General features: G+C 40.9%; 1 long non-coding RNA gene across 1 annotated transcript; it reads left to right on the top strand.

Moving 5' to 3' along the window:
• Nucleotides 1-5,289: 5,289 nt before the first annotated feature.
• LOC121398902 lies at nt 5,290-6,547 on the top strand. Its single transcript, XR_005964605.1, has 3 exons — nt 5,290-5,382; nt 5,819-5,894; nt 6,425-6,547. It is a non-coding gene; the product is annotated as an uncharacterized LOC121398902 (long non-coding RNA).
• Nucleotides 6,548-20,302: the final 13,755 nt, after the last annotated feature.

Genomic DNA, 20,302 nt, shown 5'->3' with positions numbered 1-20,302 from the left:
AGAGAGGGTATAATGCAGCCCCCAAACCAGAAGCTTGATATGTCTGCCTAAATCATTGTGTGATTGTGTGTAGTGATCACAATCTTGTTCAGTTCCCCTACTCTCTAGGAATTGGTTGGTAAACTTACCTTGTAGACGTCTCCAGTGCCGCCCACTCCAGCAAGCACATCCTTGGTCAGCCGACCATCAGGAGGCTGGAAATAAAATAGAAAAAAGAAGGATTTTATTGATAACATAATATTCCCAGGGTACAAAACATGTCTCACTTCCGGCAGTAGCGGCGAGTGTTTTACCCTCCTTTCTACTCACCTCATAAGTCTCGGAGAGGGTTCTGGATTCCGCCTGTGGCTGAAGGAGAAGAGAAAGAGTCTATTACATTCTATACTTTATCTGTACCTGTTCTCTATTCAGCAAAACCCTAAATTCAGCTAAAACAGTAGCAGTTGACTTACCTTCCTCCAGGGGGCGCAGAATAGCATTGCGCCTAAGTTTTTTTAGCTCTTAAAAGAGCTGTTGGGTTATAAAGAGATATCAGCTGACGTCAAAGGAAGATGTTATATCCAAACGCCAAAAATCAGATGGAATATCACTGAATATCTCTAAAACAATCGCTGTGAAATCACTCGGAAAATCACTCTGAAAATCGCTTCGAAAACGCTGTGAAAACGCTTCGTCGCTCGCAAAATTCACTGTGTGGGGAAACAGAAAGAAAGAAGAGATTGTAAGCTCACATGCACCAGTCCTCTCTGCTATACATATCAGGATTCACTGCCTTATATAAGTATTCACACCCTCAACCAATTCTCCCATTGTACAAAAACAAACCCTAAACTTATATATATTGTTTATCTGTTTTATCTGTTATTTTTATTCTGACCATTAATTCTAAAATCTGATTTCCACTGGCAAAAAACAAAATTAACCATCAGTTTTTTCTTTTGCTTCAACAGCATTAAAGCAAAGTTCCCCTTTAAATGAAATGAAATTAAATTTGTAGAAGACCACAAGCTGCAGGTCTGACAAGGGATGCTGGGATGTGTAGGTCAGTAACAGTTAGAATACCAAAAGCTGCAGGTCTGACAAGGGATGCTGGGATTTGTAGTTCAGTAACAGTTAGAAGACCAAAAGCTGCAGGTCTGACGAGGGATGCTGGGATTTGAAGGTCAGTAACTGTACTGTTAGAAGATTATAGGATACAGGTCTGACAAGGGATTCTGGGATTTGTACTATAGGCTACAGGTCTGACAAGGGATGCTGGGACTTTTAGGTCAGTAACATTTAGAAGATTATAGGCTACAGGTCTGACAAGGGATGCTGGGATTTGTACTATAGGCTACAGGTCTGACAAGGGATGCTGGGACTTTTTGGTCAGTAACATTTAGAAGATTATAGGCTACAGGTCTGACAAGGGATGCTGGGATTTGTACTTTAGGCGACAGGTCTGACACGGGATGCTGGGATTTGTAGTTCAGTAACAGTTAGAAGACCACAATCGGCAGGTCTGACAAGGGATGCTGGGATTTGTACTATAGGCTACAGGTCTGACAAGGGATGCTGGGACTTTTAGGTCAGTAACATTTAGAAGATTATAGGCTACAGGTCTGACAAGGGATGCTGGGATTTGTACTATAGGCTACAGGTCTGACAAGGGATGCTGGGACTTTTTGGTCAGTAACATTTAGAAGATTATAGGCTACAGGTCTGACAAGGGATGCTGGGATTTGTACTTTAGGCGACAGGTCTGACACGGGATGCTGGGATTTGTAGTTCAGTAACAGTTAGAAGACCACAATCGGCAGGTCTGACAAGGATGCTGGGATTTGTACTATATGCTACAGGTCTGACAAGGGATGCTGGGATTTGTAGTTCAGTTCAGTAACAATAAGAAGACCACAGGCTGCAAGTCTGACAAGGGATGCTGGGACTTTTAGGTCAGTAACATTTAGAAGTTTATAGGCTACAGGTCTGACAAGGGATACTGGGATTTGTACTATAGGCTAGGTCTGACAAGGGATGCTGGGATTTGTACTACAGGCTACAGGTCTGACAAGAGATGCTGGGATTTGTACTATAGGCTACAGGTCTGACAAGGGATGCTGGGATTTGTAGTTCCGTAACAGTTAGAAGACCCCAAGATGCAGGGCTGACAAGGAATTCTGGGATTTGAAGGTCAGTAAACAGTAACAAGATTATAGGCAGCAGGTCTGACAAGGGATTTTGGTATTTTTAGGTCAGTAACAGCTAGAAAACTACAGGCTGTAGGTGTGACAAGGGATGCTGGGAGTTGTACTATAGGCTACAGGTCTGACAAGGGATGCTGGGATTTGTACTATAGTCTAAAGGTCTGACAAGGGATGCTGGGATTTGTAGTTCATTAATAGCTAGAAGACTACAGGCTGCAGGTGTGACAAGGGATGCTGGGACATTCAGGACATGAGTAACAGTGACTGGGAAGTTGCAGCTCCAAAACTTTTTCCTTTAAAGCTTTTTAAGAAGTCAGTTCTATATACAAAGTGAGGTCTAAAGAGAAATATGGATATTAATAGTATTGGAGGGAAAACAGCAAGTGGCCAACTGTCGCTCCAAACACTGGGTGACCCTGTTATATGGGAACATGGGGATTTCAGACTTTTGCCCTTAATAATTGCTTAAACTTTTACTGAAAAGCTTTTTAATAAGTAAATGTTATATACAAAGTGAGATATAGAGAGAAATATGAATATAATAACATTAGAGGAGAAACCTGACAGCAAGTGGCCAACTGTCAACTGTCACTCCAAACACTGTCAGTGACCCCTGTTATATGGGAACATGGGAGATTTCAGACTTCTCCCCTTAAGAATTTCTTAACTTTCCCTTAACAGCTTTATTAAGAAGTAAATGTTATATACAAAGTGAGATACAGAGAGAAATATAAATATTAATAGCATTAGAGGAGAAAACCTGAACAGCAAATGTCACTCCAGATGTTGCTATAGTGACCCCGTTATATGTTAACATAGGAGATTTCAGACTTTTTATTATTTCTTAACTTGCACTTATTTTAAATATAAAGCAATTGGAATCCCAAATATTATTTTATACTTATTTTAAATATAAAGCAATTGGAATCCCAAATGTTATTTTATACTTTCTGTATTTAGCCTGACAGGTGTGTAGTCTCCCTGCATCCCTGTTCCTTCCCCCAACCCCAACTCTCCTATAATCTATTAAAATGACAAAACCAAGGCTAATATCCCAGGTGCCACCTAGTGACTCAATTTAGTAGTGATTTTCTTCATTTATATCATTATTTTCCATAAATTGTCTCCAGTGTGTGCTGTGCATCCACTTACCTCTGATCCCAGAAATGAAAGTGAGAAATCCGTTATTTAACGGTTGTCTGTGCGGCCAAATGCCAGGATGTACTTCTGTGTATTTATCCTGAGTTGTCTGTAGTCTGCCTGTTTCCCCATTCCTCCCATAATGATATTTTCTATTAGAATATACACAAAACCAAGGCTAATATCCCAGCCACTAGCCAATGTCACACTCAAATAGTGATTTTATATATTTGATTGTCATGCAGATGTATCTGTCTCTGCAGTTTCCTGTTCTTTAGACAATGTGACCAACAGCAGAAATATTCCCGGACCAGAAAACCGCTTTCAGAGACTTGTATAAATGCTGGTAAGTGACAAATACTCAGGCTTTTCTGCTGGGAGTGTAAGGGACCTCCGTGCTGAGTGCAGTGCTAATATATTTGCATGTTCTAAAGAAGTATGGGGCGTTTGACTTGCTTTGGTTAGACTTGCTTTTGGGGTGTTGGCTGGACAAAGAGATGGGATGGTGCGCTGAGCTTGACTCTGCAAAGAATTAGGCCAGGGCCATACCCTTTAAGTTGCCACCGAACATGCCTTCAGAAATGTTTTTGAACTAACATAGCTGCTATTGATCCTCATTCTAATTCTCCCCTCATTCTCCTACTTTGACCACACTCTACTTGTGCCTCCTTTGTAATTCCAATTTTTTGAATGCAAAAAACATTTTAGGGTGTGACCTGATAGGAACTGACTGAAGCCTGTATTTGCTTGTGTGAAAGCAGGGATGTAATGGGCTATCTCCTCCCTCCTCCTCCTACTGTGCTTCTGGCAGGCACCTCACTGCTCATTTGAAACACAGGCAGGAACTGTAGCAACTATAGGATATGAATTTCTTTTAACCCAGAGTGAAACCATATCTGTCAGTGCCAGCAAGTTTGAGGGGTATTTTTATTTATGATTTATCTCATTTAGATCCCATGTTTATTGGAAGGGGACACTGGCTCTATATTGGTACAGGACCAGTGATGCTGACAGTATTGTTAGATATGCAGTGAAGCAAAGAATTACAAATTGATGGACAATAAGAATTACTCTCCCATTTTGGCATGTTTGACCATTTGGGAGGTTTAGACAGTGTCGGACTGGGACACCAGGGGCCCACCCAAAAACCTTTGACAAGGGCCCACCAATTAATCTTAGACCAGGGGCCCATTATTTTTCTTCCTCTCCTCACTCAACTTCTATTCTTCCTAGTCTCTTTTCTTTACATACTATACTCTATTTTTCTATATTTAGCCTATTTGTTCTGATAAAAATAGGGAATGGCCATGGAAAAGGCCAAATGTTTAGCAGCATGAGGGCCCACTGACACCTGAGCCCACCGGGAGTTTTCCCGGTATCCCTGTGGGCCAGTCGACACTGGTTTAGATAATTCTGAGCCATTAGTGGATTGAGTTGAATGCATTTCTGTTGGTTGTGCTAAAAGAAGCAATGCCACAGCTATTTTCAGCTTGTCTAATTTATTCAGTTAGTTGGGTTGACTTTATGGAGAAATAGTTTGATACCATTTCATGCACGCTTAATTCTCCGAGTGCCATACTTTATATGGAATTGTGATGCTTCAATTGGTCTGTAATGTGTGTAATATTACCCGTCGGCATTGAGCCCCCATTTTATGATGGCCTTAGTGATTCCCGAGAACTGCGTTATTTTTTTTCAGGTGGCTTTGACTAACAGGAAAAAAATGTGGGAGTACAAAAGGGCTCCATCGTCCAATCAATGGATAGAATGCTTCTGCATATTTAGATGAAGCATTTTCACATAAGGGCTATTTTATCTTTCGAGACCTATAATGTTTAGGGGTGTTGTTTCCCTTTAAGACAGTGAAATCCTATTGACTGGAATGTTTCTGCCATGTCATAACTTATCTGGCTCTTCTCATTTATCTCTGCTATCACCGTCTCTCCTACAACAGGTCTGCCAGGCGGATGTCTAAGAAACATCGGAGAAGATCCTCATAATGCATCTGGAAAAAGAGACCGCACAATCTTAATACTCACCATGCAAAAAAACGAAAAGGGTACGTATGCCTATAGGCTAATGAAACTGCATCATCCCCAGTGACCACATTTTCAATTCTTTAGGAATGATTGTTTCCATTCTTTGCAGGAGCCAGTAACCCTGGCTGCTTACTTGCAGGAAACTGGGAAATTTCTTGTGCAGCGGAGTTTTAATTAAATCCATGTCCATCATGGTACTTTGCTGTTAAACTTGCAATTGATTTCCTCACATAGTCATCAATGTACTTCGCTCATATTACATACGCAGACAAATTATACTCTCATCGTGGTTCTGGTCCCCCTGCTTACATCCATCCAGCACTGGCTTAGAATCTACTGTGTTGTGTGTTTCGACCAGTGCAAGTTTGACTTCTGATTCTTCTTGAGAGACGGCACTAAAAAGATGTGACTGTTGGCGTAAGGGGTTCACTGATTTTCTACTACTTTCTTTTGCAGATCCAGTACTAAAGACAGACACGCTCCAGTAATCAGGGGCCAACCCACAAGCAGCCATCATGGCACCACCTCTCCAGTGAGTGCTAATCTCAGCAGTAGATAACTGATAGCAATAGTGTGACACAGCAATAGGGACCTTTTATGATAGGTTGGGACTCTTAACACAAATTATTTATAGCTAATAAACTGTAGGTAACCTAAGGAGGTAAACCTATTTTCAAACTCCCATGAAGCAAGTTGTAGGGATACTGTAGCTCAGCACTGCCCTGCCTTCATGATTTGCACTGTAAACTTACCATAGTGTTGTTCAACCTTAGAGTGGACAAGGGTCCGTTACCTATTTCCATAAGTCAATTAGCAGACTAGTAGTCATCACGACTTTCACTTTCTTCCTTAGTTGGGTGCACGTCCTCCAATGGCCACTTTCCACTGGCAATACTGACAAAGAAGTTAGTCCAGCACCCGCAGTTGATAAAAGACCCGCAGTTGATAAAAGACCGCATGATCTGAAACGTTGCTGTAATCCCCTTGCACCAATAAAGGCTGTTTTATTTAAAACTGTTCTTTGTCACTATTTCCTTTGTCATACAGATTTTTTTTTTTCAGGAGGAGGAACATTCTGGCGAAGTCTAAAAATTCAGTAGAACAAGAGCTTGAGAAAATGCAAGTGCTTCAGAAGGAAATGCTAGAGAGTCTCAAGAAAAATGAGCATTCCATGAAAGTTGCCATATCTGGGCAGGTGTGTACATATTAGTGAGAGTAACTATATTTCCCTGATCCAATACAACATGAAATTTGGCTTAATTCTTTCTAAATAAGTCTGTTCCTGCCTTCCAATACTGGACCTTTGTAAAGAGACGTTAGATACCATATTTGTTATCCTTGGCATTATCTCTTACCAAATTTGACCATACAATTAACTTCATCTGGGACTACTGGCAACTTTCAAAAGTCAACCATGACTTTGCTTTCATGGAACAAAGGCCTCAGATTTTTCATCAATGCCTGAGTAACTTTGGATGCAATGATTAACCAGCAACTCCTCTGCATTTGGTACCTCTGACCACCAAGGATCATTATAGGCCTCTTCTATCTTTGTTGTCAATAAAGGAGGGCAGGGGTGCATGAGAAAAAAATCCAACGGCACAGAAAGGGAAAAGTGAACTGGATCAGAGTGAGAGGTAGATAACAAAGAGAGAACAGTGAAACAAATAAAGAAAAGGTGAGGGGATACTAAAACAAGAAAAATAAAAGAAAGCTCTGATAAAGATAAGAGAACTGAGTAAAAATAGAGGCCTGAAAAAGTACTGGCTGTCAATGAACACTTTTCTGTGGAGAATAGACACTCCCATTCTTCATTTCAACCTAGAGTATCTCATCTGCTCTTACATAATGGTTTTTCAGAGGGGTTTTTCTTTTTTAAGGTTGTTTTTGCATCACTGCCCTTTGCACTGAAGGGGGGTATTATTTTAAAAGATTTGTATAAAATGTCTCCTTTAACAGACTATCAGGAAAAAGTGTGGCTTTCCTAAGCTAAATGGTGAATCTGAACATCCTCCATGGTTGCATCTTGCAATACTATGTATTCTGGGCCAGTACCCATTTAAGGTGCACTCCACATAGTATGTCCTTTAGCTTTGGCGGCATGGACATGCAATCCTTTCCTGATATTTACTGGTGGATTTAATACAAGGAGAGCCTGTCTTCCATTGTACAGTGGACTGTAGCGGCATCAATATAGTGAGCAGGATGAATCCAGTGTGTATTTGCTCCTGTTGATACCATGGCATTCTATTCCTGAGGAGGAACTCTGAGCAGTCCTCTTTTTAAAAGTAGTTCATCCACATGTGAAGGCTTTGAGCTGGCTACAGCAAAAGGATGTGGAAAATAGGCAGGTTGAGAGTGCTTACAAGATGGAAATTGATTAAGCATGGTGATGAATAGGGATAATATCTTACCCCTAAAGAAAGTGGCATGGCTGTAGAGGCAGGTAGCCATACTTTGTTAGGTGTAAATAATGGTGTTTAACGCATTTTTCATAATAATCCATCACACCCAACCCTGTAGTCCATTGGTATCACTATGTAGAATAGGAACATTCTTCAAGCACGTCACAGGCAACTTTGAGAAGTAAAATTATGCTTTGCAAATAAACTTAAAACTTGTGGTTTTAATTATTAAATGCTGAAATTGTTAACTGCAAGCCTGCCAATTTTTGCTTTCCTACATCTATCCTTGTAAGGAGTATTAGGCCCTGGTTTAGGACATAGCTGTGCAACTCAAAGCACCAGAGTGAAAGCAGCTCTGGCATTTGCTATAGCCTTAGTAAAAGGTGTCACTCACTCTTTCTTATTAAATATATATATATTTTTTAGAACCTGCTCTGGAATATACTAAATTACCGCACTCCCTCTCTATCCCAGCTCAGCCACACCCCTACTTTCTCAGCTCAGCCACACTTCTACTCTCTCCTTCACTATCCCAGCTCATTTACACTCCTACTCTCCCTCAATATCCCAGCTCAGCCACATGCCTACTCCTCAAAATGAATCAACCTAATGAATTCCTGACACCATCTTTGGGAATATTCGGATACCCGACCCTATATTTGCCACTAGGTGGGGCTGTTTAAATAGGAAAAGGCGCTTGCACACAGCTGCTTTGAGAAGCCCTCTGAATAGGAGCTCTGAATAACCACCCCCAGCTCCTGGTAATGAGTAGTTGTTAATAACTTAGTAAGGACTGTGCCATAAAATTGCCCCTACCTGATTTTGTGATCAAGAGGGAAGAGGCGGCGTTATACTTATAAAGGTGTTTGTCACATTTGTAATTACATCCTGATGAAGGGAGGTTGTACTCCCAAAACGTTGATGTTGGTGGTGATGTAAATTAATAAAGAGGGGGCACTTTCCCCACTGCAGAAATTTGTGTGTGTGCGGATCCGTGAACAAAAAGTTGCTGTTAGTAACGACTTTGCCATAAAATTGCCCCTATCTTATACAGTATGTTTCTGTCTACTAGGGATGCACCGAATCCACTATTTTGGATTTGGCCAAACCCCCGAATCCTTTGTGAAAGATTCGGCCGAATTCCGAACCGAATCTGAATTTGCATATGCAAATTAGGGGTGGAAGGGGAAAACATTTTTATTTCCTTGTTTTGTGACAAAAAGTCACGTGATTTCCCTCCCCGCCCATAATTTGCATATGCAATTTAGGATTTGGTTCGGCCGGGCAGAAGGATTCGGCCGAATCCTGGGCGAATCCTGCTGAAAAAGGCCGAAATCCTGGATTCGGTGCATCCCTACTGTCTACACTAGGCACCTGCTTCAGTACAGATCCTTCAGTAAAACAATAAAGTCCTTTCACCTTTTGAATAGGATGCCTATAATCCTGAATATTTTTAGGAGTCAAGATTCCTAGAAATAATTATCAATGTCCCTATAGGTACCATGATCTACTGCAAAAAGAAATCTCACTTTATTTTTGGGGGTCGTGGTGACCCACCACATACAGATTCAAATGCCCTGCTTTAAATGAAGAGATTTTCTAGAAATGCTACCTGTGCTCTTTGGTTTGGCCTAGAAACCCCCCATGTTGCATATCTGGTGTATAAGGCATGGCTGATATGTTGGCTTTTATACATGAACTTTGGTTCCTTCAGCTCCTCTTGCCCCCCCCCCCGGGATCACATTTCTCTGAGCAAACAAATTGAATTCACAAGCTCTAAACTTTGTGCCAAGGTGGAATCCTTTGACCATGGACTATGTCTGGTAAACATGAAAGGGAGGGTAGGGATTATATAAATTACATAGCCAGGGCAGGTGCAACTTGTGAGAATCCAATGCATTGTCACTCCTCAGGGCAACCAGTTAATACTAATCCCTTGATTACTAGACACAGTTCTACTAGATACAGGTAGTAATGCCCCCCTACTGTACTAGGTCCAGGAAGTCACTAGTTATGTATAGGAGGCTATCCACTCCAAATGTAATACTAATAATGGGTATCTAACAGGGCAACAGTTGGGTTCAAAGACACTGTGTTTTTCCAGCTGAACCGTTCTACTTGACACTGCGTAAGGACACGGTGGAAGAGCAGATCCAGAGAACACAACTAACAGCCTCTCCCAGTCCTAGTGGGGGCAGGAAAACACAGGACACACCAGTGATGGATATAAAATTCACAGAGAGGTAACTTTATCACAGTACGCAAATAGGGTGATAAACTATTAAAGCTTTTTTTTTCTCCACTGTCCTACTAGTAGCAGAAGCAGTAGAAATACAGGAGGGAAATATACATTTTGGCAAGTATACATTTCTTCCTGTCCCTGCCCCAGTGAAGTTTACAATCTGAAATCAGCGCCTGCCCCCGTGGAGTTTACAGTCTAATTCCCTGTCACATTCCCACTAGTCCTTGTCCAGTGGAGCTTACAATCTATAGTCTGTACAACATTCCCATCGGTCCTTATCCCAAAAAGCTTGAAGGCCCCTATCTCATTCCCATTAGTCTATGCCTAGTGGAGCTTACAATCCATGATCCCTATCACATTCCCACTAGTCCCTGCCCAGTGTTACCCTATCACATTCCCACTTATCTCTGCCCATTGGCACTTACAATTTAAGGACCCTATCACATTTCCATAAGCCTCTGCCCAGTGATGTAGTAATTCTAGGTCCCTATCACATTTGCATCTCTCCCTGCACCAGTGAGCTTACAATCTAAGGTACCTATTCCATTCCCATCATGCCTAGTGGAGCTTTCAGTCTAAGGCCCTTATCACATAACCCATCTACCCTGCCCTAGTGAGCTTACAATCTTTGCCCTCTATTACATTACTATCAATCCCTGCCCCTGAGAGTTTACAATCTAAGGTCCCTGTCCCAGTGAAGCTTATAATCGAAAATCCCTATCACAATCCTATCAGTTCCTCACCCTGTAAGTTTACAATCTAAGGTCCCTATCATATTGCCATCTGTTCCTGTTCCAGTGCACTTACAATCTAAGGTCCCTGGAATTATTCTAGGTAGGTAGAATTGGGCCAAGTAGTAATTATATTTCCATGTGATGCCTTACTATTCCACACATATTCTCTCCCATTCTGCCCAAATACCTGGAAATAATCAGTCTTTGTTTATGTGCCAGTGGGCTCTTTGGAGAAGTTCATCTCTTGTGGTGAAAGTTCTCAGCAGTAAAGATCGGGTAAGGATAAGGATAATGAGGAAAAATAGTGGCAAAGTAAAACCAAAAATAAGTCGATATAATAAGCACACGCGAAACAATACGAATAAACCACCTGAAAAGGTAATATTCCAATATATTGACAACATTAGAATATATAAAATACACACCTTATGTTTAAATCATTAAAAAATCAGACATTTCATTATGAGCAGGGTTTTTAGCTAATAATGTGTCCAATTCTCATCACTATAGTTCCCTATGAATCTGCATTTTGAGAAACCATACAATTTATCACTCTTTTAGACCTATGTTCCCTATATCTCACTTTTAGTCTGACTCATATACTGCGACCCATGGTCGTATGCCAGTAAGTAGCTCAGAACCCCCCCATGTAAATGTGATCTTTACTTTCAGCTCTAACACTTCCCCTGTTGTTTTGGAGGAGAAAGAATAATTTTTATGGTGAGTAAATGCATCTCTTTTTTCCCCCACATCTGAACAAGCTCACAAGAAGGTCTCTATCCTCGTGTATTGGAATTTCTTAAATGATACCCTAGGGCAGGAGTGCCCATACTTCTACATCCATAAAAGCATTGTTAGCATTCTGTTCCATGAAAAATACATAAATACTGATTTATGGGAAAATGTATATTGCTTTATTTAACAAACAATATTTCTCAGGTAATCTTAAAGGAGATGGATAGCTACGGAGGCATTTTATTGCCAATAGATTAGCTGCAATAGTGCAAGCTAGAATGCTATATATATATATATATATATATATATATATATATATATATATATATATATATATATATATATATATATATATATATATATATGTATATATATATATGTATTATATGTATATATAATATATGTGTAGAAGCTCTCTGTTTGTTTAGGATAGCAGCTGCAGTATTAGCTTGGTGTGACATCACTTCCTGCCTGAGTCTTTCCCTGCTCACTTATAGGTCTGGGCTCATGATTACAGCAGAGAAGGGAGGGCGGGGGGGGAGAGCAAACTGAGCATGCTCTTGCCCGGGGCAAGGAAGTTTAAAGCTGAAGGCAGGAAGTCTGATACAGAAATCCATGTGTACACAGAAGGAAAGAAATGCAGTGGTTTTTTTTTGACAGGGGGACTCAGCAGCAGCATTACTTTGATGGTTTACTGGTATATTTAGTGGCCCTTTCTTATAAGCCTTACTTAGTTTTTAACTTTTCCTTCCTTTAACATAATAAATATCATGATAAACATGAAATATAGGAGGGTGATTTAGTCAAGCTGTTGGTTGACAGTGTCTTGAGATCTACTGATCACCAGCTAAAGGTCTACTAATAGATCCTGATCTACCTTTTGGCACCTCTGCCCTAGGGTTAGTGTCCAGAATAACTGTAGATAAAATACTCAATACCTAGCTAAGCAGGATTGGATCTCTCTATAATGTGGATTAAAAGCGATACAGAAAATGGGATTACAGTATTTGTATCTCATTTCTGTTTAACCCTTTAAGTGCCACAGAACCTAGAATCTACGTTCTGTGAAAAGTAACTTGAAATTGCCACAGAACGTAGATTCTACGTTCTGCAGCACTTCCGGGTTGTGGAGCGGAAGGAGCGGCTGTTAGAGCCGTCGCTCAGTTCCGCTTCGATCCCCTGCCCCTAGGCAACGAGCAGAGCAGGGGATCGAGTGGCCCCTGGGGCCGATCGCCAGGGGCCCAAAGCCGGCAGCAGGCACGTGTTACTTACGTGTCCTGCTGCTGCAGCCTACACTGAGTCGTACGATCTCCGCCCCACAGCACAGAGACAGGAACCACGTCGCAGATGTCTTCCAGGGGCTCTGCTGATCGTCTGCAACAGTCTCAGCGACTTTTTCAGGTTAGTGCAACAATTACACACACAAACACACCAACACACACTTATTACAGTAATACACACTTAGATTCACACTTACACACACACTTACAGATACATTTTTTGGGGATTGGGGGGGGTCAATTACACTCACTGCACTTACATACACGTGCACACGCACACACGCGCACATAACATGTAATTTACCATTTGTACACACACACGCACATACATGGCATTGTGGCTTTTTTTTTTTTTCTTATCGCATCGTCTCTTTTTTGGCTGAAAAAAATGTTTTATTGCCATTACGAATAGCGTATTCGCTAACCGTACTGTGCAATATCTTTTGTATGTTATTTCGGTGATTATATTGCAATTTGGGGTATTTTGGTGCATTTTTAGCCATTTTATAGAATTTTTAGCCATTTTATTGCATTTTCAGCTCTGCATATGTTATGTTCACTTGTTTCTAGCCGTATAACCTGTTTGGCCCAGCTTGAATATTCAAAACTGTGATTCTGACGGCCGATAACACTAGTCTGGAAAAAAAACATTGATTTTTGTGGTTTTTATTGGATTTTTTTGCATTTCACTCTTTACTGCCTTATTTTGTTTTGCCTTGTAAATTTTATCTACTATATATCCATTTGGGGGTCTCTGTGCGCCACATAGTTTGGTATATCTATGGCATATTGGGCATCAAAGTGTTCAGTAGACACCTGGCGTTCATATTTAGGATGTTTTATGCTGATATGTTACGAAATGTGGGGCATATATGGGGTAAAATTCAAGCTTTCTGACAAATTTTTCAGAGATTTTATAAACCGTTATGTTCAGCATTGCTTTGCAGTTTGGCAGTTTTGCAGTAGAAACACATATTTACCCATATTGGATTCGTCAGAATGTGTATTTTCCGAAAATATATGGTTTTCTGGGGTCTCTGTACTGTTAGGGGGTCTAATGTTGCATAATACACACACCGGATGCTTATATTGCAGCAGCCAGCGCGTCAGCCGTGAAAATGTAAATACACTATTGTCATTTGGGGGGTCTCTGTGCGCCACATAGTTTGGTATATCTATGCATATTGGGCATCAAAGTGTTCAGTAGACCCCTGGCGTTCATATTAGGATGTTTTATGCTGATAAGTTACGAAATGTGGGGCATATAATGGGGTAAAATTCAAGCTTTGTGACGATTTTCAGAAATTTGATAAAAACCGTTACGTTCAGCATTGATTTGCAGTTTGGCAGTTTGTAGTAGAAACACTTATTTACCCATATTGGATTCGTCAGAATGTGTACTTTCTGAAAATATATGGTTTTCTGGGGTCTCTGTACTGTTAGGGGGTCTAATGTTGCATATTACACACACCGGGTGCTTATATTGCAGCAGCCAGCGCGTCAGCCGTGAAATGTATATACACTATTGTCATTTGGGGGTCTCTGTGCGCCACATAGTTTGGTATATCTATGCATATTGGGCATCAAAGTGTTTAGTAGACCCCTGGCGTTCATATTTAGGATGTTTTATGCTGATAAGTTACGAAATGTGGGGCATATAATGGGGTAAAATTCAAGCTTTGTGACGATTTTTCAGAAATTTGATAAAAACCGTTACGTTCAGCATTGATTTGCAGTTTGGCAGTTTTGCAGTAAGAAACACTTAATTTACCCATATTGGATTCGTCAGAATGTGTACTTTCTGAAAATATATGGTTTTCTGGGGTCTCTGTACTGTTAGGGGGGTCTAATGTCGCATAATACACACACCAGGTGCTTATTATTGCAGCAGCCAGCGTGTCAGCCGTGAAAATGTATATACACTATTGTCATTTGGGGTCTCTGTGCGCCACATAGTTTGGTATATCTATGCATATTGGGCATCAAAGTGTTCAGTAGACCCCTGGCGTTCATATTTAGGATGTTTTATGCTGATAAGTTACGAAATGTGGGGCATATAATGGGGTAAAATTCAAGCTTTGTTGACGATTTTCAGAAATTTGAATAAAAAACCGTTACGTTCAGCATTGATTTGCAGTTTGGCAGTTTGCAGTAGAAACACTTATTTACCCATATTGGATTCGTCAGAATGTGTACTTTCTGAAAATATATGGTTTTCTGGGGTCTCTGTACTGTTAGGGGGTCTAATGTCGCATAATACACACACCAGGTGCTTATATTGCAGCAGCCAGCGTGTCAGCCGTGAAAATGTATATACAACTATTGTCATTTGGGGGTCTCTGTGCGCCACATAGTTTGGTATATCTATGCATATTGGGCATCAAAGTGTTCAGTAGACCCCTGGCGTTCATATTTAGGATGTTTTATGCTGATAAGTTACGAAATGTGGGGCATATAATGGGGTAAAATTCAAGCTTTGTGACGATTTTCAGAAATTTGATAAAAACCGTTACGTTCAGCATTGATTTGCAGTTTGGCAGTTTGCAGTAGAAACACTTATTTACCCATATTGGATACTTCAGAATGTGTACTTTCTGAAAATATATGGTTTTCTGGGGTCTCTGTACTGTTAGGGGGTCTAATGTCGCATAATACACACACCAGGTGCTTATATTGCAGCAGCCAGCGCGTCAGCCGTGAAAATGTATATACACTATTGTCATTTGGGGGTCTCTGTGCGCCATATAGTTTGGTATATCTATGCATATTGGGCATCAAAGTGTTCAGTAGACCCCTGGCGTTCATATTTAGGATGTTTTATGCTGATAAGTTACGAAATGTGGGGCATATAATGGGGTAAAATTCAAGCTTTGTGACGATTTCAGAAATTTGATAAAAACCGTAACGTTCAGCATTGATTTGCAGTTTGGCAGTTTGCAGTAGAAACACTTATTTACCCATATTGGATTCGTCAGAATGTTGTACTTTCTGAAAATATATGGTTTTCTGGGGTCTCTGTACTGTTAGGGGGGTCTAATGTTGCATATTACACACACCAGGTGCTTATATTGCAGCATCCAGCGCGTCAGCCGTGAAAATGTATATACACTATTGTCATTTGGGGGTCTCTGTGCGCCACATAGTTTGGTATATCTATGCATATTGGGCATCAAAGTGTTCAGTAGACCCCTGGCGTTCATATTTAGGATGTTTATGCTGATAAGTTACGAAATGTGGGGCATATAATGGGGTAAAATTCAAGCTTTGTGACGATTTTCAGAAATTTGATAAAAACCGTTACGTTCAGCATTGATTTGCAGTTTGGCAGTTTGCAGTAGAAACACTTATTTACCCATATTGGATTCGTCAGAATGTGTACTTCTGAAAATATATGGTTTTCTGGGGTCTCTGTACTGTTAGGGGGTCTAATGTTGCATAATACACACACCAGGTGTTTATATTGCAGCAGCCAGTGCGTCAGCCGTGAAAATGTATATACACTATTGTCATTTGGGGGTCTCTGTGCGCCACATAGTTTGGTATATCTATGCATACTGGGCATCAAAGTGTTCAGTAGACCCCTGGTGTTCATATTTAGGATGTTTTATGCTGATAAGTTACGAAATGTGTGGCATATAATGGGGTAGAATTCAAGGTTTGTGACGGATTTCCGAAATTTGATAAAAACCGTTATGTTCAGCATTGCTTTGCAGTTTGGCAGTTTGTAGTAGAAACACTTATTTACCCATATTGGATTCGTCAGAATGTGTACTTTCTGAAAATATATGGTTTTCTGGGGGTCTCTGTACTGTTAGGGGGGTCTAATGTCGCATATTACACACACCAGGTGCTTATATTGCAGCAGCCAGCGCGTCAGCTGTGAAAATGTATATACACCATTGTCATTGGGGTCTCTGTGCGCCACATAGTTTGGTATATCTATGCATATTGGGCATCAAAGTGTTTAGTAGACCCCTGGCGTTCATATTTAGGATGTTTATGCTGATAAGTTACGAAATGTGGGGCATATAATGGGGTAAAATTCAAGCTCTGTGACAATTTTCAGAAATTTGATAAAAACTGTTATGTTCAGCATTGATTTGCAGTTTGGCAGTTTGCAGTAGAAACACTTATTTGCCCATATTGGATTTGTCAGAGTGTGTCCTTTCTGAAAATATATGGTTTTCTGGGGTCTCTGTACTGTTAGGGGGTCTAATGTCGCATAATACACACACCGGGTGGTTATATTGCAGCAGCCAGCGCGTCAGCCGTGAAAATGTCTATACATATTGTTATTTGTGGGTCTCTGTGCGCCACATAGTTTGGTATATCTATGCACATTGGGCATCAATCTGTTTAGTAGACCCCTATGTTTATATTTAGGATGCTTTATGCTGGTAATGATACATGGACAATATGATGCTGGGAAATTTGAAGCTTTGAGGCAATTTCCAGATATTTCACCAAAACCGACAATTTGTGGGAAAGCCTTGCGACTCAGTAGTTTGGAGCAGAAAGGCATGGGTACCCATTTTAGATTCAGTAGAATGTGTACTTTCCAAAAATATAAGGGTTTGGGGGGTAAACATATATTTCTGTGTTTTTACCCCACAAAAATGCAGTCAATGTGTTGATTTTTCATTAGCTGAAGTTACCCACGGGACTGTTTGTATGCGCTAACTTCATTTTGGGGCCTCTAAATGCCAGATACTTTGGTAAACCTATTAACAATGGCCACCAAATGTTCAGAGGAACCATGGCAATCATATTTAGGGTGCTTTTCTTAGTGCATAATGATACATGGGTGATATGGTGCTGGGAAGTTGAAGGTTTGAGGCAATTTTCACATATTTCACCAAAACCGACAATTTTGGGAAAGCCTTGCGACTCAGTAGTTTGGAGCAGAAAGGCATGGGTACCCATTTTATATTCGGTAGAATGTGTACTTTCCAAAAATATATGGGTTTGGGGGGTAAACATATATTTCTGTGTTTTACCCCACAAAAAATGCAGTCAATGTGTTGATTTCTCAGTAGCTGAAGTAAAGTCCTGATCAATTTGGATGTGCTAACTTCATATTGGTGTCTCTAAATGCCAGATACTTTGGTAAACCTATGCATAATGGGTATCAAACTGTTCAGTGGACCCCTGGCAATCATATTTCAGGTGCTTTTCTTGGTACCTAATATAGTTTTGGGATATGCGGAGCAGCAAAATAAAACCTTTGAAATGATTTTTCAGAATTTGAATTTTTTATTGAAAACCGCTATGTTCAGACAAGCTTTTATATTTGGTAGTTGGGAGTAGAGAGACATAGTTACCCATTTTGTAATCGCAGAATGTGTACTTTTCAAAAATGTATGGTTTTCTGGGGTAAACCTACGCTTTCAGGATTTTTTGCCTTGGAATCTAAAGCATGCCGTTTTCTGCCTTAGTGCTTTCAAAATTCGGTAATATAATGCCGGAGTTTTTGCTGTACAGAAATCCTAAATCTTCCTAAAACTATACATATCTCGTATTGGCACGTTCGAGAGACATAAGGCTTTCCAAATCAGTTGGATTTTCATCCGTAAAATGAAATATTTTTCTGGTATAAATTGATATACGATGAAAAATTGTCATTTTTAATTTTTTTTTGGTATTTAGCACTATAAATATTTTTGCACAGGTGGAAATACATGAAAACTCAGGCAGATTTAGAAAGCTCAGTTTCTACCGAAAAAAACAATGTATAGTTTTCCTAGGTAAACTATAGGTTCCCCTCAGAAAATGCCCCTAAAGTGAGAGAGCACAAAATGTTTCAAAAACGGCTGGCATTTCGCGTAAACAAAATGTGAAATTCTGCTGGCACTTAAAGGGTTAAAGGTGGAGGCAGACGGGGAGATTAGCCAGCGACAAATCTTCTCTACTGGGGGCAACTAATCTCTCCGAAATGACTTCCCGCTGGCAATGAGGATTAAACGCGATACAGAAGATGGTATTATCTGTACAGCTATGGGACCTGATATCCAGAATGCTTGGGACCTGGGGCTTTCCAGATAAGGGATATTTCTTTAATTTGGATCTTCATACCTTACTTCTATTAGAAAATCATGAAAAAACATTAAATAAATCCATTAGGCTGGTTTTGCATCCAATTAGGATTAATTATATCTCTTAGTTGAGATCAAGTACAAGGTACTGTTTTATTATTACAGAGAAAAAGGAAATTATTTTTAAAACTTTGAATTATTTGGATAAAATGGAGTCTATGGGAGATGGCCATTCTGTAATATGGAGCTCTCTGGATAACGGGTTTCCAGATAACGGATCTCATACCTGTATCCAGGGCCGGAACTAGGGGCAGGCAGAGTAGGCGTCTGCCTAGGGCGCAATAACAGGGGGGCACACTTCTAGGGGGAAATTTTTTTTATTTATTTTAAAATAAACCTTGGTTTAATTGTAGTGTATCTAGATTTAATACACCGACCGTGTGTGAATTTTTAGTAGTAGACTATAGTGCTCCAGCAGCGTTCCCCACCCCCTCTCTTACTTGCTGTCATTGGAGTTCCTGCGCTTTTCCATAATGCGCATGCGCTGTAGGAGGCGTATTGACGTCAACATTGTGCAGCGTTGAAACAGAAGTGGGCAGAAGAGAGAGGCACATTGCTGGCCTGGCGCGTTTGTGTGACGGACAACGAAGAGAGCTGCTGCTGCTGCGCACTGGGCTTATTTTCTGATGCTGGCATAGGTACAGATCCGGGGCAATAATTTTGCTGTTGCTGCTGGCCTGGCACATATTTGGGGGCAATATTTTGCTGGCACAGATATGAGGCAATATATGGCTGCTGACTGGCACATATACAGATTTGTGGGCAATATTATGGCAGCTGGCACAGATTTAGATTTGGGGCAGTATTTTTGCTCCTGGCAGAGGTACAGATTTGGGGGCAATATTTTGGAGGCTGGCACAGGTACAGATTGGGGGCAGTATATTGGGTGCTGGCAGGCAGAGGTACAGATTGAGGGGCAATATTTGGGATGCTGTTGGCACAGATTTGGGGGCATATTTTGGGAGGCTGTCACCAGGGGTGATCCTGGCCCCTCCGCTGCCTGAGCAGCAGCAGTTGCTGCTGCCCCACCTCCCCCGGAAGTTCGCTCTTAAAGTACCAGGAGCAGCATTTTTGCTGCCCCTGGTACCTAGTGGGGTGCTGCCGCCTGAGGCGACAGCCTCAACTCGCCTTATTGGCGAAGCAGCCCTGGCTGTCACAGGTACAGATTTGGGGGCAGTATTTTTGCTGCTGGCTGGCACGTACAGATTTAGAGGAATATTTTGGCAGCTGCACAGGCACAAATTTGGGGGGAAATATTTGGCTACTTGACACAGACACAGATTGGATTGGGCACTATTTTGGGCTGCTGGCTGGCACTGGTACAGATTTGGGGCAATTGTTTGACTGCTGCTGGCAAAGGTACCGATTTGGGGGCAATATTTTGGCTTCTGTTGGCACAGACAAATTTGGGGGCAATATTTTGTCACAGGTACAAATTTGGGGCTATTGGCA

The sequence above is a fragment of the Xenopus laevis genome, chromosome 9_10S (genome assembly GCF_017654675.1).
Source record: "Xenopus laevis strain J_2021 chromosome 9_10S, Xenopus_laevis_v10.1, whole genome shotgun sequence".
Taxonomy (NCBI): domain Eukaryota; kingdom Metazoa; phylum Chordata; class Amphibia; order Anura; family Pipidae; genus Xenopus; species Xenopus laevis.
This window is presented reverse-complemented; position numbering and strand designations above follow the sequence as displayed.